Genomic DNA, 23,049 nt, shown 5'->3' with positions numbered 1-23,049 from the left:
GTGGATACAACATTAGTTGAGAATGGTACAAACAATTTTCGGACTTCTTTTATTCATCGAACTTCTTCGAAGGTTGGGGACAGACCATACCTTAGGTTCGGTACACAGTGTTGCCAGACTTAATCCTTTTCTTAGTGTCAATGAAAATCCACGTCTACATTTGGAACTTAAACAATCCAGAGATGTGAATGAACATGAGTTAACATCCGAACATGATGTTCTCCCATCATGTTCAAAGAGTAACAGTGTTGCCATCTTCGTGCAAGAAAACACCAGTGATAATGATTCAAGAGAGGAACATAAAACTTCTTTGTGTAATAAAAATCTGATAGACTTCAATCAACCTTCTGCTACTCGGAAGTGTAGTGTTGCCAACTCTAAATATTTGAAGAATTCTTTATTAGATAATGATGGTGATTTGGAACTTTAACCTCTTATCAAACATGCATCTTTTTCGAATTCAGTATCGTGTATTGACAATAATAATGATCCATTTACTTTAAATCTTTACCATCCGAGATTCCAATTTAGGTCCAGTGATAATAGATGTCTCGATACTACTAATGATAGCAGAACTAGTGGTGAAAATGGTGGAGCGGTTTTCCATGATGGTGCCAGTCCAGTCCAAGGTTCCAGGAAGTCAGGAAATATGGATGGAGGCTAAGCCAAGCAGTGTTCCCGGTAGTCCAGCCAATCTGAACTTAGGTACTTCTGCCAGTACAGATGATTCTGAGTCTTCATCCCAAATGTTCCAGATCTTGGAGAACTATGACCGACAACCAGCTATGACAGTGGATCCAATTCTCCTAGAACAAGATCCTAGTTTGGATGAATATATAAAAAAGTTAAGTATAAAGTATCCTAGTGTATTTTGTAATAGAGTAGGAGAAGTTCCTAATTTTCAATATAATATTCAACTTAAAGATTATAAACCAATTAGACATAAGGCATATCCGATGTCCAGGGTTGCACAAAGAGAGTTAGACAAAATATTAGATTCAATATTGGAACAAAATATTACTCAACCTAGTTCAAGTGAGTATGCTTTCCCATGCTTTTTAGTGGGAAATAGGGATGGTTCTAAGAGTTTAGTTGTCAACTATACTGATCTGAATAAAGAACTAATAGTCAATACTCATATACACCACGTATTGAAGACGTCTTAGCAGAATTATCAGAAGGTGTTGTTCTATCTAGAATAGATATAAAGAAAGCTTATCACACTATAAGATTAGCTCCAGACTCATATAAATATACTGAATTCCTCACGCATAGAGGATTATTCGAGTTTAAGTATGTTCCATTTGGCATTGCCTCTGGATCTTTTCTACTTAGTAAATTGATAACAGATATTTTGTATCCTCTGAAAGATTTAGGAGTAAGTTGGTATGCAGATGATGTAATAAAAGCCAGTTCCGATATTCCTTCATATATGAAAACATTAGATTTAGTCCTGAGTAAACTTGCTCAGAGTGGATTAACGTTGTCAGTAGATAAGTGTTGTTTCTTTCAACGACGAATTTCTTATTTAGGTCAAATAATAGAAAATGGTAAAATGTGTTTAGATCCAGCTCGATTAGAAGTAATAAGCAAACTACCAAGACCTAAAAATAGGTGCGCTGTGATTGCCTTGTGTAGTTTTGCTCAATATTATAGTAGGTATATACCAGATTTTCAAGAAATTTTAGAACCAATTAGTCGTCTACGTTCTCCTAAGGTTCCCTTTGAGTGGAAAGAAGAACAAGATGTAGCTCTTAAGAGATTAAAAGAATGTTTTGAAAGTCATGTAATATTGGAATTACCGGATCTAAATAAGCCTTTCGTTATCTCAAATGATGCCTCAAGTCATTCAATTGGAGGCGCTATCTCACAATTAGATGCTGAAAATAGATTAGTTCCTGTAAGTTTTTATTCTCGGAAGCTTAAAAAGTATGATGTAAATAAGCCAATCTTTGTTCTTAAACTCATTGCAGCTTTAGAAACCATGGAACGTTTTCGTACATTTTTACATCAACCGTTTGAGTTGAGAATCGATAATTTGGGTCTAGCTTATGATCTTAGAAATTTGAAAAGAGTTAAGAGATATGGTAGTTTATTATATAGACTTTTTGAATTTAACTTTACAGTTAAGAGTGTACCTTCGTCCTTAAATGTACCTGCAGATTTCTTATCACGTTTACACAATATAGAAGATTTCGAAGATTTTAATGAAGACCCCTCATTAGATGAAGAGGTCATTAACTTATTTATGGTTAATATATGGAATATGCATTATGCACAACTTTCTATTAAGGATCATCAAGAAAAGGATCCCGAATTGAGGCCTATAATTGCTAGGTTGAAAAATAGAGAGGAGGTTCAGGGATATAAACTTGTAAAGGATATCCTATGCAAGCGTTCTAAAGCTTTGAAGAACCCTTACAAGATTTGTTTGCCCAGGAGTTTATCAAGAAACATCATTGAATTCTACCACTCTTATATTCTTCCTGGGGTGCACTTGGGTTTTTCCAAGTGTGCTTCTAAGATCTGTGCGAGATATATGTGGCCAGAAATGATAGCAGAAATTCGAGATTATGTGACTTCTTGTATTGAGTGCCAGAAGTCCAAAAGTAAGAATACCAAACCTATGGGACAGTTGGTATCAACCTATGAGACGTTTCCAAACGGAAGATGGTCCTGTGACGTCATTGGGCCACTCGTACAGTCCAGTTCCGGCCGATTTAGTTTAATTGTTGTAGATTCTTTTAAAAAAGAATTTTCTTAGAACCTTTTAGAACTTTATCTACCCAAGTTATCATAAATAAACTATACAAGTTGATGTGTCGTCATGGATTTATCCACGCCTTATGCCATGACAATCACTCTGTTTTCGTATCAGAAAGATTCCAGGAGTTCTTGTATGCAAACGGTATCAGGGATATTAGAATCGCACCGTACCACAGTGGAAGTAACGCAAGTGAACGTTACATACGAGCGATCAAGGACTCTTTGAAAGCATACTTTGCAACGAAGCGACATCATTGGGACAAAGGCATTCATGAAATTGAATTTTCTCTGAATACATCTGTCCACTCAGAACATAAACACAGTCCGATGGAATTAGTATATACATATCCAGTGTTTGATCCACTAGATGTGAAATGGAATGTTGATTCACTTGATGTTCGACACAGGGATACAGATATCTGGTTGAATGCCTTGCGGAATAAGGAACGAGCATGGCTGCGTAGAAAGAAATTATACGACAAAAACAGAGTAGTGTCATCATATCGAGTGGGAGATAAATTATTAATTAAGTCCCAATTCCATTCTTCCCTTGCAGATAAAGTTACGAAAAGCTTATGTCATCGGTGGCTAGGGCCATACACTGTTATTAAGTTATTAACGAAGAATACCGTCCAGGTACAAAATGATTCGGACGAGCGTGATATTAGGAAATGTCACGTCTCTTTAACAAAGAAATTTAGGGTACCACGATCATAGAGGTATGTTTTATCAATCTGTAAATTGTTATAGTGAGATAAATTATTGTAAAATTGATGGTATCGGTAGATGTTTCTATATAAATACATCATAATTTCATAGTTCATTTTTACATATGTATATAGTCAAATCATTGATATCATTCTTGTATAAATGTTATTTCTTTGTATTGTTCCGGAACTCAGTCATTAGGTATTGTAGTATGATTGTTATCATTTGTATGTTTCTAACTTGTAAAAATTTAAATTAATATGTACACATATACTAAAGTACTTTTATTTTCAGGAATAACAAAGATCTTAATGTAAATTGGAAGATGTAAAGTCGCTGGTTCGACTATTCCATATTTATGTATTTGGCCTCATTATGTGGATGTTATGGAATGAATGAGCTCATCACGATCATAATTTATCATCTAGTCATTGAGAAAATTGGAAATATCTGAAGAAATCTATCATCAAGATAACTATTAATACTCACATATATATATAGATTTGAAATAATGGAAAGAATTAAATTTGTCAACTGTTAATAAGACAAATGTATATGCTTATATTTGAAGTTATATATGATGTATAAAATTCTATATATATTTATATTACATACTATTCAGCTCATTTATTGTAAAATAGGAGATCTATATATATATATATATATATATATATATATATATATATATATATATATATATATATATATATATATATATATATATATATATGTATGTATAGAGCAGATTTTGTATAATTTTGGATATGTAGTTGGTTATGTACATTTAATTTATGAATGTATATTGTCATACAGTAGAGTATTATTATTTTATGTAGTTATTTGCGAATTTTCTTTAGTTCTATTATGTTTAAGTTTTGCATTTAATTTTATTCAATTTCCTTTGGTTTTCTTATTTGGGTTAGTTTATAGTAGTATATAGTAATTAACAATATAACAATATAACTTCATAATAGCATTTAGCTTTACAGGTTGTTATACATTAATGACATTAGACTTAAAAAACTAGATTATTATTATAGAAAATATTGCATTTTTTAAATCGATGAAGGGATGTGAGTAACGGTTAGAGATCTAAATCTCTACTCCGTAGTTTTTTTTTTAAAAAAAACGAAAGGTCTCTCGAGAGTCCGGATAATTTGGTTTAGTTTCCTACCCTGTAGTGCTTTCAGCTACTGTCGAGAGGAAGCTTAGTGTCGTTCTCCGTACGCTTGGTTGTCAGCGCCAACGGTGATTTTTGGAATTACTCGTTCTACGTTTGAAAGCTTGGGGTTGGGCTAAATATAATAGTTCGGAAATGGGTAAGGTGCAACATCACCTAATAAGTGAAGTAAAAATCGGCGGAGAAAATGTCTTTACAATGTTTGAGAAATCCAAGTGTAATTAATCGTGAAGTTATTACAAGAATTGTTATAAAGAGCAAATCCATATATGAAAGTTAAAATATATCTTCTTATCGTGAAGTGTGTTTGAGTAAGATAAAGGATTTCGACGTAAGTTTCGATATTCTTGACCATTTTGATTGTGATCAACATGTGATAATCGGTCATGTAAGGTGATGTATTTCGTTATTGAATTTTGGAAGATCTCCTATTATTCAATTTATACAGTAAATTGGTAAGTTCTTTAAATATATATATATATTTAAGGTTAATATTTTTTGTATCTATTTTGAAGATTGTTGTAATTCAATTTCTATCAGTTGTGTCTAAAAGTCACTTGCTTAGATTTTTGTAGTCAACTTTATTTGACCAGATATAAATCATACAGTAAGAATTACCTTCTTTTCTTATTACATAATTAATTACTATATAAACCTTAGTTAGCGAATTTGTATTTGACATTTTGAACTTTAGATGAGTAATTATTTACTTTTTCGATTTGATTTAAATTCACGTCATTTTTGAAATAATAATATTAAAAATAATTCCCCCCGATTTAGCAGAGTTAGAGTCCTATTCTGAACAATTATCCTGATTTAAAGGACCTGAAGCTAATATTCTATTTCTGTGCAACTGCACTTTTGTTTAGAATTTTTTTTCATTTTCTAATGTGCGTTACAAACCCTAAATTTAGGCATTAATTCTTAGGCATAAAATGATGTGAGGCGTTACGAATATTAAGAGTATTCTCAACATTGAGGCATATCTTTATGTACCCGAAATATTGATGATGATAATAATAACAGTAATGAACGTTGTGCTAAACGTTTTGTTGAGTAGCCTTGGTGAAGAAATTTAGATGCATTTTTACAAAAAAAAAAAAAAAGCTTTTGTTTATTTCGGCCTTACTACTCGAAGAGTCGTATATAGAACAAGTCAAATGATGGATCCAACTTTAGAATATTGTTCTGTGAAAGATAATAAACATATGTCATTGTAAAACACGTGCTAAGAAAAGTAAATTTCAAAGTTATCATCAAACATATGAAATGTCTTCTACGTGGGCACCTCGCGTAACACCACACATGAACCTGATAGTCTATCTCGCGAACTCGTTCCACAGTCTCTTCCCCAGTCGATGGATGGTCAGTCGACTTTCGTTTACAGATGTAGCCCGAATCTCTGAAATATTCATGCTACTTACGAATAGTTTTCTCCGTAGGTGCATCTCTCCGATATTTGATACGGAAATGCCGCTGCACACTAATCACCGACTTGTTTGCATGATAATAAAACATACAGAAAAATCTTTGTTGTCCAGTCTACACCATGTTCCGTGACTGTTCGCTGCTTATTCTTAGCGACAGAAGGGGAAAATACTGCATGGATACTAAGGTTAGAACGTTAACCTTTCGAAGCGCATGTCTAACAAGAACATATAGTTATTAAATTTCACCAGAATAATTTTCTGAAATTAGGTCCATCATTTTGACTTGCCCTGTATCTTCATAGATACGCGATTCTACCTCTGAGCATAAAAATAATACAACGTCCTGGATTTTTTTTGGTTCGTTGGCTTAATTAAAGTTAATGGCCTTTTCAGTGCTGAGGATATACCAGACGTGAACCTATAGCTTAATGTTGGATGCAAACCATACGACCTTCCACCGGGAATTGAATACAATTCTTCCGAACCAAAGACTAGTACGCTAACCGAGTAGCCACAAGGAAGCTCATGTGTTTTCTTCGGGTCTTGGATAATCTAATCGATTAATTCCAGACATACAATAGAACGTCATAGACAACGAATGTCACAAAAGTATAAAACAAGAAAATACAGTGTTTTATCAGAGTATCAACATTTAGGTCCTACGGATCTATATTACGCTGGCAATACCATTATTGGGGATTACAATAACCTCACTCATGTAGAAAGACATTCACGATCAAATAAATCTGTCTACCTACTTATCCTACTAAGGACCTATATCCTTAAATATAGAATGGAAAATATTAAACAACCTAATGTTTATTAAACAAGTTGTCATTTTCTACAGTCAAAGTTTCAAATTAGTTGGCGCACGGTTTGCTATAATACGATCTTTAAAAACGAAAAACTAAAACAGGCATCTGGAACAGAAGTGTCAATGTATTAAGTAATTCTGTTGTTATATTATATGCTACCGAAAATCACTGACATTTCTACAACCATTTCAAATTTAATCTTAAGTACTTTGTTTCTTTTTACTTTACTTTACCAATACTTTCTACGTATGTCTCGTTTCCAATTGTCATACAGAAAACAAAACTAAACAATTCATTTGATTCCACTACTTTGTTTAGTATCTTTACAGTTCCAACGTTACACAGAACACCACACTAAACCATTCATTTCATCCCATTACTTTGTTTAGTATCTTTAGAGTTCCAACGTTATACCATAAAATGTGTACGTGGCAATATTCGAGTACCGCATGTGACAATGCTGCATCATGCCCTGACTCATAAGATGAACGTTTCAGTAATTAGTGAACATATAAGAAATGGAGCAGAGAAAGCCATATTAATAAAATTTCTTCCCATTTATTGAAGATGTATTATTAAGTCCTCTTACAACAGTACTAACGCTTACATAAAGGCTTCCTTTCCCACCAACCTCAGATGTCAATAACGTGTTCGCAAAGTGCCGTGCTTTGCGGGAAAAACGTGCAGATTAAAAGGTTTCACCGAAGAATAACAAAGGAGGTATATTTAAGAGTAAGTCCCCATTCTTTGTTGAACCGATATAGGGAAAAACTTATTGTCAGACTAGAGCCGATACCTTTAACTTTTGTCGTACTTTCCTACTTTACTTCGGAGTTCTTAAATGATTGAGGGTTGCTTCAATATCTGCCAACAGGAAAAAAAAACATTGAAAAGTTAAGTAAAATGAGGGAAGGAAATACAATTGCTGTTTATAATGGAATAGTATTTTCATCGTTCAATATCTGGTGGAAAAATCCTTGGGTAGAGAAACACGCTTTTTGTTTAGAACTTCCTTCTTTGGTTACTTCACCTATAACTTTTCGCAGAGGATAAAATGTAGTTTGTAGAAGTTCTTTCAATAAATTTTCTTTTCAACTTTCCTAAGCATTCTTGAACATTCAGTGAAAAGGATTTATCTATTTAAAGATCAGTGAAACATTGTTTTTAATCACCACGAATAAACTACACAAATTATATCAAATTTTACTTTACCGAAACAAAGAAACAATTACTTATCTTATATTTCATTTTCGACAGGCGCTCAATGTGTCCATCTTGTGTGTTATGCCGCATAAATACACAATTCGTCAAACTAATGTGGAAGCACATCACGATTTATCATGACCACTACAGTAGTACTACGATTGCCACCCTGAATACTACCGGAAATTAGAGATAAGGCAATTACATTTACAAACCCCGTAAGAAAAAGTTACATTACTTTAGATTCAAGGACCCAGGTGAATACTGTATTAATTTTCAATCTTTATGCTATTTTCGTCTTAACCAGATTCCTGGTAATTTCAGAAAGTGGGCAATACCTTCTTTACATACGTATAATTCTTAACGCCTTTTATCAATTGTTGTACTAGCTAGTTTTCCTGATGGTTCAAGTAAGTCAATTCAGTAAAGAGGGCTCCTCAAAGATTCCTTGTCAAAATTGTCCAGAAGACTTAACCTTAAGTGAGTCTTGTATAAACTGTGCGACTTCGCGGGAATTATCTTCTCCCAGCTATGTACCAAATTTCACAATATTAAATCCCCACGTTAAGCGGGTTTGCATATCCAGGCTCCTAACTATGAAAACATTTACGCTCAGTCCAACCTCAATCATTTCACGAATTCAACCGGTTTTACGTATGTTATTAGGACATAATATCGATTGTGACTTATTCTAAAAACACTTTTATGCATTGCAAGAGCTGTAACGTCCAAATATTTACTGAGAACTCATAGTCGTGTCGGAATAAACAAAAGCGAGTATGGAACAGTAAACTGCTTTGACAAAAGGAAAAAGAAGATGTGCAAAGGCATACAAAACGGTCGAGTGGTTTGGGTCGATACACTATCAATTACGTGTTTGTGAGTTCAAACCCTGTAGCAAGTTGTTTCTTTTTTAAGTGTCTTCCTATTTTCATCCGGAGGCTGAAAATATTTCTTTGAGTAACTCACTGAAAACTTCTTTTGTTTCAAATTCGATTAGAACGGAACATTATATGACTTGCGAATCTTAAATCCATACTTAAAAAATGAAGTATACTCACTACTCTATTATCCTCTGATTTGTAACGAAAAACTATTTATAAACAGTGGTGACTTCAGAAAATTATTCTCGGGGGGAATTTCAATATGCGGGTGGAGGGCAAACATTGGTAGTTCACATTGAGCACGATCGAATATACGGTCCTGAAGGCGAAAATTTGTTAGCTCGAGAGGGGTCTCAAATTCTCCCTCAGATCACGTCCTGAAAGCATCATTGCTTAAAAGCCTTTCGTAACAAATATAATATTACACTTGTTTCTCGTTCTACATTTAGAATTGGTAAAATCATAACTTATAGAGGATTATAATAAAAGCATAAAAATTACAATATCAATCATGTATAAATTATCCTGTAAGTTACCAACTTTGGGTCAGATTAAAACTTAAATATTTGTTTTCGGATTGCACTTAGAAGTAAGTCTTCTCTATATAATCCTGATTGGAAAGCCATGTTTAACACTAATTAATTAATCAATATTTATACGAATATTTTTTTTTACTATTTTTACTATTCAATATTATATACACTTCATTTCCAAAATCAAAATCTCGAAAATGTATATTGTACGAGTGCAGACTCGCAAATAAATGATTATTTATCATATATATTGGTCTCTATTCGAAATTCTATTTAATCAAATCCGGCAAGAACAGACAGAAACATCGAGAACAGATGAAAATAAAAGAGAGAGAAAAAAACGTTGTACCCGGCGGGGACTCGAAGTAAGTTCGAATGGTGCTTTAAAACCCGAACGCCTTAGACCACTCGGTTATGGTAACAACTAGTGATTGTAGCAAAGGCTTTGAGTAGTAGTTCTTATTACAGAATAACATTTTCTATTGCCTAAAATTTAAACCTAATTTACTTTGATATAATATATCTATTAATTTGTTACATGAACACGTTTTCGTTACTTTGATGAATGATGTATGTTGTTGATATAGATTCTATTACACGTTATTCAGAGTTATTTATGATCTTTTATGGAAATTGACTGGCGCATGCGCAGTACACAGACAGTTCAATTGGAAGGCGAGGGAAGGAAACGCTAACACACTATTAGAATGTTTCCCTCGCAAGCAGTAGGTTCCAACCGAGGGACGGCGGGACGCACTTCCTCCTCCTGGAGGTGGCGTGAAGGGTTTACGAAGTTCCTTCGTTGTCTTTTATTTCTTGAATGATTATACACAATACCGAGTCACATCTTCTACACATTTGGAAGTGATAAATCGTAGTATAAATAAACCGTCCTCCACACACAGTGATTGTTGCTTTTCCAAGATTGTAAACTGAAACACTTTTTATTTCAATAGAATATAAAAGTTTCAATGGGAGGGGATACAACCCCCTCAACCCCCTGGGTCTTCGATATGTCACCGCCTAAACTGTAACTTTCAAGTTAGAATCGAAAAATGGAGACATGTGACCCATTAAATATATTTTTAGTTCATTATACATTTTCATAAATAAAATATCCACAATTACAATGACAGTAAATGCTAAGTAATTATTGTAAATCTTTGTACTTTCATTTTCCCTCTTTCTTCTCAATTGAGCTTGAAAAATTTAAAAACGGGAGGTTAAGAACTTCAAACATTACGTATATTTTAGCGTATTACGAAATTATATATAATAGAATCCGGTAGGATCACAAACAGAAACGTCAAGAAGAGGTAAAATCAAATTGTACTGTGGTGAGATTCGAACTACTCTTGAATGGTGCCTCAGAATCTCTAGCCGACTGTCTTAGTCCAGTCGGCTAATGTGACAAGTTGAAAATACAGTAAGCGTGTTTCATGTTCAATCTTTTGTTACAGTATGAAATTTATTTTGTATTCTCTGAAGTTTAAGCCTACTTTGGCCTGATTTAATAGTCTGTTGAAATTGTTTTATGTTTACGGCATTCTTTACTTTGACGAATGATGATGTTAATATAGGTTCTATTACGTATTCGTTCATAAATATTCAATTGTCAGGATTATTTATGATCTTTCATGAAAATTGACTGGTGCATGCGCAGTAGAAACAGAAAGATGCACTTTACCGTCATTTGTCATACACGCCAGAAAGCAAATTTCTAACAGGTTCTGAAAATACCTCGCTCTAAAGGTTGTGGAGAACTGTCTGTTGCTATGAGAGGAGAAATCATAGGCCGAGCAAAAATGGGACAAACTGTGCCTCAGATTGCTAGAGATCTGGGATGTGACAAGGAAACGGTCAAGAAATGGGTTCAGCGACATGAAGAAGGTGGTAAATAGTTCAGGTCTCGTTCAAGAAGTGGAAGGCTAAAAGTGACAACTGCAGCTCAAGATCAAGCTTTAGTTACAGAAGTAATGAACAGACCTCTACGCCACACGACAATCCTCTTGGACAAAGCCAGAGAATATAATTGTTCTCACGAAACAATAAGAAGAAGATTATTGGGGGCTGGTCTACACTGTTCAAGACCCGCTAGGAAGACTCTCCTGACTGAAACTCATAAGGCCAGACGAATGGAATGGGCACAGAATAACATAACCCAACCTCAGTCAATTTGGGACTTTGTCATTTGGACCGACGAGAAGGTTTTCAAGTCTAACCAACAAGGCAGAGTTATATTGTATAGACCGCGCGGAACCAGGTATGCTGAACAAAATATTATCAGAACTTCTTGTTCAGGGCAAATATCAGCACACTTTTGGGGATACATGACGGCTGCTGGTCCTGGAGATTTGGTTGCGGTGCCTGAGAGAATGAACAGGAGTGTTTACATTAATATCCTCGAAAATACGTTGTTACCGTCCTTAGAAAGAAACTTTCCCGAACAGGAAGAATATATATTTACGCATGACAACAGCGCTGTTCACACTTCCCGGCAAACACGAGAGTGGCTAAGTGAACATCCAGAGTTAATTTGTATTGAGTGGCCCCCCTCTATCCCCAGATTTGAACACAATTGAACATCTGTGGGCCTACATGGTGCAAGAATGGGAAGAGAGACGTGAAGACAGAGACCAAACGTTTCTTCAAAATCATGTTATGGAACTGTGGCAACATTTTCGTGACACACCGTCGTATTGCTCGAGACTTGTATCTAGTATCCCCTCCAGATTTCAAGAAGTTACTGACTCTGGAGGTGACTACACGAAGTACTAATGTGTTATTTTTTGTGTAAACATTTATTTAAGTTTCATTTATTTATTATATTTTTTTCAAGAGCAATACTTTCGTCCTTCATTCTTTTCCTTTGCTTGTTTACTTATTAGTTCGTTAACACGTAAAGGAAGAGTAGTATATCTTCAAAAAGTATTTGTGAATTTACTTTGAACGTTTCTAAGAATACATTTACTTTTTTCTTACTGTATATCATGCCCAATATTACTTTCATTTCAGTTAATTAATAACTTTATTTCATATCTCGGATAAAGGTATTATTGTCTTTTTAACGATATTTTTCCTTTTGATTGTGTAATTTCTAGTTTCATTGAATTATCTCAATTCGAATGAATAAATCACATTTTGTTTATTGTCCCTTCCTTAGCTAAGTTCGAATTCGAGAACAATGTGGTGTAATATACGTCCTTTATTCTTCATATTGTGCAGTAATGACAATATTAATAATTTTTCATGAGTCCAGTTGATTAGTGAGAACTTGGACAAATATTAACCTGGCGATTCTTTACGCAATGACAAGCGTAAAATACATTTTAGCTGATCTTTATACTTCACAGCGATGACACATTCTAACAGTGTGTTAGCGTTTCCTTCCTCGCCTTCCAATTGAACTGTCTGTGTACTGCGCATGCGCCAGTCAATTTCCATAAAAGATCATAAATAACTCTGAATAACGTGTAATAGAATCTATATCAACAACATACATCATTCATCAAAGTAACGAAAACGTGTTCATGTAACAAATTAATAGATATATTATATCAAAGTAAATTAGGTTTAAATTTTAGGCAATAGAAAATGTTATTCTGTAATAAGAACTACTACTCAAAGCCTTTGCTACAATCACTAGTTGTTACCATAACCGAGTGGTCTAAGGCGTTCGGGTTTTAAAGCACCATTCGAACTTACTTCGAGTCCCCGCCGGGTACAACGTTTTTTTCTCTCTCTTTTATTTTCATCTGTTCTCGATGTTTCTGTCTGTGTTCTTGTCGGATTTGATTAAATGGAATTTCGAATAGAGACCAATATATATGATAAATAATCATTTATTTGCGAGTCTGCACTCGTACAATATACATCTTCGAAATTTTGATTTTGGAAATGAAGTGTATATAATATTGAATAGTAAAAATAGTAAAAAAAAATATTCGTATAAATATTGATTAATTAATTAGTGTTAAACATGGCTTTCCAATCAGGATAATATAGAGAGGACTTACTTCTAAGTGCAATCCGAAAACAAATACTTGAGTTTTAATCTGACCCAAAGTTGGTAACTTACAGCATAATTTATACATGATTGATATTGTAATTTTTATGCTTTTATTATAATCCTCTATAAGTTATGATTTTACCAATTCTAAATATAGAACGAGAAACAAGTGTAATATTATATTTGTTACGAAAAGCTTTTAAGCAGTGATGCTTTCAGGACGTGATCTGAGGGAGAATTTGAGACCCCTCTCGAGCTAACAAATTTCCGCCTTCAGGACCGTATATTCGATCGTGCTCAATGTGAACTACCAATGTTTGCCCTCCACCCGCATATTGAAATTCCCCCCGAGAATAATTTTCTGAAGTCACCACTGTTTATAAATAGTTTTTCGTTACAAATCAGAGGATAATAGAGTAGTGAGTATACTTCATTTTCTAAGTATGGATTTAAGATTCGCAATTCATATAATGTTCCGTTCTAATCGAATTTGAAACAAAAGAAGTTTTCAGTGAGTTACTCAAAGAAATATTTTCAGCCTCCGGATGAAAATAGGAAGACACTTAAAAAAGAAACAACTTGCTACAGGGTTTGAACTCACAAACACGTAATTGATAGTGTATCGACCCAAACCACTCGACCGTTTTGTATGCCTTTGCACATCTTCTTTTTCCTTTTGTCAAAGCAGTTTACTGTTCCATACTCGCTTTTGTTTATTCCGACACGACTATGAGTTCTCAGTAAATATTTGGACGTTACAGCTCTTGCAATGCATAAAAGTGTTTTTAGAATAAGTCACAATCGATATTATGTCCTAATAACATACGTAAAACCGGTTGAATTCGTGAAATGATTGAGGTTGGACTGAGCGTAAATGTTTTCATAGTTAGGAGCCTGGAATGCAAACCCGCTTAACGTGGGGATTTAATTTTGTGAAATTTGGTACAATGTGCGAACTTATCTCTCCGCGAAGATGGAAAGTTGTTGCGTGTTAGAGATGAGACAGTATGCGAAACTGTCAATTCTTGATATCTCTCTTACACTTCAAAATAAAAATTAACACTCATATTTTTATTATTTTCCTGAAATATTCATGTATCTGAAGTGTGTAGGACTTACATTAGTCCCGTACGGATTATCCATTATACTACTGATTGCTACAAAAGGTTAAACTCTAAATTTGCATATGTACTGGACCTGAAAATCTATACTAATAATTTTCTCTAATACGATTTAAAGTTAATACTCTTAGTCTTAGAGATTCCAGTCAAGGAATTGTTAACACAAAAGTCTTCATGTCTCAACTTTATTTACCACTTCCTGATACTGCTGGTAACACGAGGTGCTTTCCGAAATACGTCCAGAAATGTTAACAATGAACGTGTTCTTGTGGTTCAGAAAACATCATGACTGTGATATATCCTACTGCTGTCTCGTTGCAGTAAATCATAGAAAGAAACTATATGTTTGAGATTTTCTTTTAAGAAATAGAACTTTTATCTATATATCAGCGTAAGAATTAAGAGGATCCCTTACGTAATTTATTTGCTATGCGTTAAATATGTCTTCCAGATTTAAGAGGATCTCTATATATGCTACCCAATGCAAACTTAATGATAATATTCAGGGCAGTTTTGTTTTCAACTCTATGTAAATTTGGGAATTCCGAAAGGACATAATTCTAATCTTAACATCCTCCTGATGCGTTCTTGTTTTCCTTCATTAACTGTTTATAATCAATTTCGTCTGATATATCCATGTCCTCTCTAAGTTACAAAAATTTAAAAGTAAAAATGTGCTTACTCAGTAATTTATTATCCAATCTGTGCGTTCTTACTAAACTCCATGGTAAATTTGGTGAAGAAAGCCAGTGTCTGCAATCACATTCGGACAAGCAGTAGGCCAGATTATCAACATATTAAGATATCAGGAAAAAGTAAGACGACAAGAACATTATAGAAATCTGGAAGTTACAAATAGTGTGGGATTGCAAACCTTAGTGTGTTGCGTGTGGAGAAGATTCATGTTATAATAATCTCGTTACAAAATGTAACGAGAATATTACTTCTTATCTTCGAACTCAAGTTTTCACAATATACTTGAAACTAGATGTGAAGAATAATTACCTGTGAACACTACATTTGTTAACTGATCAGGTGACACTTCGTACTTCATCTTGAGATGATTTAAAAATATATATATCCAAGATATGGACACAGAATTGCAGCGTTGTCCAGTATGATAAAGTATTCAGCATAGCTGATAACGGGGGCGTTGATTGTAATAGGATTTTTAACATTCTCTTTTCAACCCATATGGATATTATTTCTTTATTTGGTGATATTTTTATGGGATGTTATGGTACTTGGGTTCAGTTCCTGGTAACGCTACGATACATTATATTATTGAAAGTAATTTAACTTAATTTTATTTGCATAATCACTTGTGTTTATTAAATCATGTTACTTGACAAAGGAAGGAGGAAATAGCGTTATGAAAATTATTTACATTGTTCATGAATTGTTATCTTCGTTACGAAAAAAAATGCTGCAACTTAGTAATATTATGTTAAAGAGAATTTACATAATGAGGTCATTATATAACTGTTAAATAATCACTATTAAATCAGTATTTTATTTTCAGAATTGTATACGAAAATGCTTTGTAACACTATAAGAATCTTTGTATTCATCTCTTCCAGAAATTTCTTAGATTGACAAAATTTAAATTATCCGGAAGATTGCGTCTTGAGATTTTAAAGATTTTTAGTCGGCGGAATGTTCTTTCTCAACTGAGTTTTCTCAAGAGTTTCCACGTGCTGGCTGGAGCCATTGTTGTCTTGAAGTATCTCTGAAATCTGCAATCTCATGTTTTCGGTTACATAAAATTGTTGGCTTGGAAATAGAAGAGTGAGTAAAAGATCGAGAGTCGAGAGAGCGCGGACTGTAAAGAGGATCGCGTCGAACTAACAAACGCGATGAGTCATAAGTTATAAACAGGCAGGCATGTCACTATTCGAGGTAATACTACGCACAAAGTAACGGGACAGAATAATTCACTTAAGTCTTAAAGTGTTCGGAAATTTTGTGAACGATTCTTGCTATCAAGTGATACACGATTACAAAGTTTCATTCTTCCAAGGACATTTTATAACATCCGAAGCAGAGCTGCAGGGAAGGACTCTTGGCAACATGGATCCAGAAGTACTCAAGGTATGACGTTCTCTTTGGCCAGATTTCCATTTCTTTATTCCACACAATCTTTCAGAGGTTTAAACACGTCTAATCTAAGAACACTAACTCTATGTCCAATAAACTGATCTAAAATGAACGCTAAGCTTTTCTCTAAATTAAACACCAGCTTCATTAATCACAACTTGAATTAGTTCTAGTTTTCTTTGCACACTATTTTGCCTAACTTTTAGGGGCATGTGCATAAGAGAAATTTCAGATATTTCTCTAAGTTTGGTCTGGTCTTCTCTCTTAAGCTACAACCCTCACATTCACTTTGAACTAGTATAGACCAGGCTAACAATATAGTTATTAATTGATTCGTTGGCAATGTAAAAGAGTCAGTGCAAGGCAATGTATATAAGACCTGGTGGCAAGGCCCAATTAAAAGACTTTTACTCCACTTTCAGTAGCGGCCATGTTACAATGTTACTACTAACATTCAAAACTAGTTTTAATTCAATAGCACCAAAAATAATCTCTTAAGTACCAACCTTTGAGTTGACCTTTAGAAAAATAGGTCTAGTTAGTTTGCTCAAATGAGTCCTGTGTGTGGTACGTAGGTAGGTAGGAAGGTAGATAGATAGATGTAGGTAAAGAAATCTTTTCTTTTCTGTTAAAAACTACTTTCACGTTGTTTAAATGAAATAAAATAAATGATTATTTGAGATTTTATATTTGAACAAAGAAAGAAACTCAATCAGAATTATTGCCAGTTTCGAGCACAGGAGAACCTTCCTAATGTCAATGGGATGTATTACCTGTCACTGTATCTTCCTATTAAAATAATACTAGTTATGTTACTGATGAAAATGGACTAACTTTTTGGTATCACATAATTTACTTATCCTATTTTTTTGCCTACTAAGAAATCAATTGCTAGATTAAATATATCGTAATGTAGCAAATATAAAATCTGAAATGATCGTTTACTTCATTTAAACGACTTGAAAGTAGTTTTTAACACATTACAATAGAATAAAATATTATACAAATTAATGGATATTCAAAACATTATAGAAATGTTTTTAATACATTTGACATCAGATAAAGTAAATAATTGAAATAATGGACGAAAGGAAGGTAGTCGTCCTGAGACAGTATATGAAGTGCAATACAAGTTATTCTTCATTTGATTTAATTTGATTTCCTTTCATTCTGAACTTGTCCCGTAATAGTGAGTTCTATATATGAAAAACTATCAACAGCAATTCTTTCCACGTAAAGAACAAGGTTTAACACACATGAAACCTGAAATTTACGTTCTACGGTTATGCCGGATAGGCTAGACGGTAATGACAAGAAATGAATGGAATTGTGGAATGAATAAAGTGGGAGAAAACGGAACCACCTTGAAAAATCCCGCGCACACAATGTTTCACTATCACAAATTTCACTTGGTACGAGCTGGGATCGAATCAGTGGCCCCACGCACCAGAGAAAAACTACCGCTGAGCAACCTCAGCCTCACTCTTTCCCATTTAGAAGTTGAGTTTTCGAAACCACAGAAACATATACCATTTGATTCTAATTGGTTTATATACTGCATTTCACGCCTTCAGGTTAAGCGAATTCTCATATTATTGATTTTATAAATAAATAATGAAGAAACTCTCATAGTATGGAAATAGCCTTCCTTTCTCTTATTAGAAACAGAATTTTCGCAAAAGCTTAAACTCTGACTCAGTTGAATTTAATGAAAAGTTCACGTGCGAAGTTTCATCTTCCTATCTTCAGCGATTACTGAGATACTGTATTCCTGGCTTCAGCTTAGAATACATATTTTTTTAAAAATCTTTCGCATCACTTGATTCTTAAGAAAGAAAGTTTTCTGTTTCATTTTGTCGTTTCTAGCGTAAGTAATATGATCTGAGCTATGATAAACGAGTAATTTTTTACTCTTATGAAAACTAGCATAGAAATATTTTAAAATAAAAATTGATGTTATAATTGCCAATCTGAGAATGCATATATTTACAAAACAAGTAACTAATCAACCTTTAATTTTACGTTTGATAAACAAGATGCCCTCAGAGAAGCGTGAAATTGTTTGTCGATGAATTACGCAGTTAAACTAAAAATAACTGATTTTACAGGTACAATAGTTCCCTACTTCCTACTTGATAGTGATGTAACTTCAGTTATTTTGCGGTTTAGAAGACCAACTGTGCATACTGATGTTACTCTTTAAAACAATGGTTTGTTTTATTCGAACAAGCTTTGACTTACAAACGCTGTACTGACGGAGATTTTGGAGAATGCAGCACAATGAAAATGGTTGATCTAGTATTACCTTGAAAGTACATTGTTTTGTCGGAAAACACAAGACTAATTGCTCTCCAACGCAGGTATTTGTCTAACTACTACTTGTGGTTTCACCGTATGTAGTTCGCGTGTAACGATATTCCATTGTATGAAAAGTCATTAGTAGCCTCTGTTGATGTCTAGCATGTCTGAAGACAGTTTCATCCTTTGAACTTCCTCCAGGGGGTATTTTTAGCATTTGAGTCATGCGATATACGATCAGGAAGTTTTATAAGAGGAAAACCAGAGGATATTATAATAACATTTTTCCCTTGTTCTCTTCCCCTTTCCAGCTTGAAATAGAATCTCTATGTATAGGGGAGCTTGCCCGAGCACCGTACCCTAAGCATTTGTTTTCTATTTGCTTAAAAGCCAATCAACAAATATGATACAAAAGAACACACAGACAATAATCACAGCATTGATAGTAATATAGTACAACAAGTAGTCATATAGTATTTTTATTATAAAATTTGAACATAAAATTTTTCGATTTTCTAAAATGCTCAAGATGGCGTTGTTCGAAAACTGTTCTCAGTACCGGACAGATTACTATAAATATCAAACCAATATGTAAGCAAATGTTATGTTGTAGTTGTCAAATACAATTTATTTGCTATGTTAATAGGTTTTACATTTTCCAGTTCTTACAATGATAGGATGAGCTATATTAGTGCTTTCAGTTCAAATTGTCCGTCAGCTCACCGATCACTACAATTTTCCTCTAAGACACTATCCATAGCTTTCTTCATACTCTCCTCATCCCATTTCCCTTTCTTGTATGTAGCCATCCTTGTACCAAGTTCCTGAAAATTAAATTCCACCCTTAATATCTTCTCAACTAAGATTAATCAGATAATTTCTTCTGTCCGGTACTGGGAACATACGGAGTGTCCGGTACTGGGACCACACGATCTATTAGAAAACATCATTACCAACCAAAGCCTATGGCAATTTTAGTTAATGCTTCCACGCTGCACGCTTCTTTAATTATTAAGAAATATTATGGGAGTAAAATAAATTTACTTCTCTTGAGTCAAGAAGGTGACAATCTTCTGTAAAAGTTATATGCGTAATACAAAACAGCAGCGACGATCAGCTTTTTAGCGATTTACTTGAGACTGACGCGCATGACAGACAAGTGGCGCCAAACACTTATCCACATTGATAAATGCTACATATGCTTGTAAATAGAATAGCTACTGCTCACTAGCACCAGAATGCTAAAACTACTATTGTCTGGCACTGGGAAAAGTCTGGTACTGGAGCAAGATCCCCTACTAAATATGTTCCTAATAAAATATTTTAATTTTCCTCGATTTCAGTGAGTGAAACGTTATATAACATCATTGATTCAAGACATGAAATGAAATCTAACAGTTTAAGGTCTCATTTCCTTTAGGCTAAAGGATACGATGATTAAAACAAGTGAATGATAATGTTAGAATTGGTGGAATAAGAAAGTAAGAGGAAACGGGAATACCCCGAGAAACCCCACGGACACGAAGTTACCCACCACAAACTTACCTGACTGGAGATCTAACCAGGGACCCCCCCCACACACACACACACCAGAGATAAGCGCTCTACCACTGAGCCACTGTGACCACAGTTCAGTGATTGAAGACTCATGATTACTGACGAAATAAATTCAGTTGTCATTAGTCAATTATATCTTCTTAAGCTTAATTACTTTTACTTTTTTTTCTTTGCTGATGCTAATTAGGTTCGGTAAATTACTATTGCTTCCGTAGTTCCTTGTCTAAGTCCAACATGAAGTTTATAAACGTATATCTCAACAATAAGCGAAGTTGTGAAATAGTTTAGTTGAAATTTCACGCAAATATTTTCAATGTCTTAATATATTGACACCCATATCAATGAGCACTTAAAATGTCCGACACAAAGAAGTGTGTAATTGAATGAAACTTGAGATGTTGAGATTAACTGGAGCTTAAACTCTTTTCAGCTTCAAGCTTATATGCTGCTCAATTTCGCTTTGCTTTTCCTAACTTTATAAACTATTTCAATATTAATTTTTCAATTAAATCCCAAGCTTCAAACTTATAGACTTCTCCACGATACGGCGTGCAAGCTGGATATCCTTAAGTATGATTGTGACCCTCATTCCGGAAATAGCGTACAGGTTGGTATCTTCGAAAAGGCCTACAAGGAGGCCTGTATCCACGGGGGGCTAGGGGCCGCCCCCTAATTTTTCACTGCCTCCCTAAAATTTTCACGGTAGGCTTGCAAATGAACTATAATATGGTTGGGTCGGACCCCCCTAGCTTCTACCGGCCCCCTACATTTTTGGGCTGGCTAAGGGCCTGCCTACAAGATAAGCTTCACTTGCCTCCTGTAAAGCCATGACAGCTGAGCTTCGGAAGCGAAGATCTGTCTTGGAATCTTGTGCAATCTCACGAACGAGTCATTGTAAGGGCAGTTTTCGGATAAGCAATTCTGTGCTCTTCTAGTAAGGACAAACTTCTCTCAGAACCACAGTACCAGGCCTGTAACGATGGGGCTTTTTAACGCCACCAGTAGCTGGTGCACTCTTTCTTGCAGCTTTGGTAGCAAACTGCCTTCTAGGAGCTTTGCTCCAGTACGTTTCTTAGCTACCTGCTTCGTACTTGCCATTCTGACTGTTCTGACTTCTTTCAAGCCTACTCGAACCTTAAGGTGCGAACTCAACTCCTACATAGGCTTATATCCTAAGCAAGCATCCTACTGAGTGGTTGAATAATCCATCTGTCCACCGTTTAATTTGTAGTACCTAGCAGTAGTTTTTAGTAAGCATGTATCTTTTTAAAAGTCTTAAGAAACATTTAGTTTCTAAAAGCTATCTTATTTCAATTCAATAGAATTAATATTGCTTTCATCTACCATTCAAAAGTTTCTTTCTCAAAGAATTTTCAATCAGAACTCAGTACACCCTTCAATATGTTTTTCCTTTTAGCATAAAAGAAAGTCTCACTCATTTTAGACGTATTCGTATAAAGAAAAAAGTAAAAAATCGTGTTCTTTAACTCTCTATATCGCTTTTTCAGTATTTTTGTGCTACGAATAATTTTGTCAAAACTAGTTTCTCGAAATTAAAATACATGAGGACTGTTATGCTAAATTCAGCTAAGTTCACTGTTCTCTGAAAGTGCTTTGTTTTTTCGTTGAAATGAACTCTGAGGTGCCTGTTGTCTATGGTTAAAATGATATCGTCTAACACTCATTAGATCGAAGTGAAAAATGGCGTCAAAGTTTGTTGTTATGCTAAACTCCGGTAAGTCCGTTGTTAATTTTCTTCTTAGTACTTAAGCGGTGTTATCGGTCTGATTGAGGCAGTTAGTAGTTTATCGTTTTCGAAGGGTGGCAATACTGTAAACTCGGCAAGCCTTGCTCTGTGGTAGCTTCATACACACTGCACCGCTTCGATTCCTCTTAGTTCAGTCAGTTTTGATTGTTTGCAATCTACAGCTAGATTTATAGAACTATAGTCAGAGATCTGTGCAGATATAAAAAAATCGCATCCGCACCAACCGTATCTCCATCCGCACCCGCACCATCTCAATCAGCATCCGCAGATAGCAAGATAACAATCATAGAACTTACAATGAGAAAAATTACGTTATCCTACAGCGACATATTGTACAAATATACAGAATCCGTACGCTTAGTACGGAAATTATACGAAGCATATGTGATCTATATACTGCATATGTAGTACCTTCTTCCGATTTAGATGTTACATCATTCCGCTGGAGAATGTCTGATATCTTAACAATTTTTCGTATATTAGGGGAAAAGTGGGTAAAGTGGCCACCCTAAGGAATTTCATTTCTTTAGTTATATAAAAACATGCTAACAAGTAAGTAATAGTTTTGTAATGTACTTTCGCCCTTACTTTCTAAGAAATATTTAAATGAACCTGTTTCGAAGAGGCTTTACGGAGTAATTATTGATAATTTCAAGTCATAGAAAATGTCCACTTTGCTC

General features: G+C 34.4%; 1 protein-coding gene and 1 pseudogene across 1 annotated transcript in view; both read right to left on the bottom strand.

The window, feature by feature from the left end:
- Positions 1-23,049, bottom strand: part of LOC145671288 (uncharacterized) — a 1,722,162-nt gene that overhangs the window by 1,008,484 nt on the left and 690,629 nt on the right. The window lies entirely within an intron of this gene.
- LOC145671992 (histone H3-like) lies at positions 21,107-21,705 on the bottom strand (annotated as a pseudogene).

Source organism: Thermobia domestica, chromosome 15 (genome assembly GCF_964235325.1).
Source record: "Thermobia domestica chromosome 15, izTheDome1.hap1.1, whole genome shotgun sequence".
Classification (NCBI taxonomy): Eukaryota; Metazoa; Arthropoda; class Insecta; order Zygentoma; family Lepismatidae; genus Thermobia; species Thermobia domestica.
This window is presented reverse-complemented; position numbering and strand designations above follow the sequence as displayed.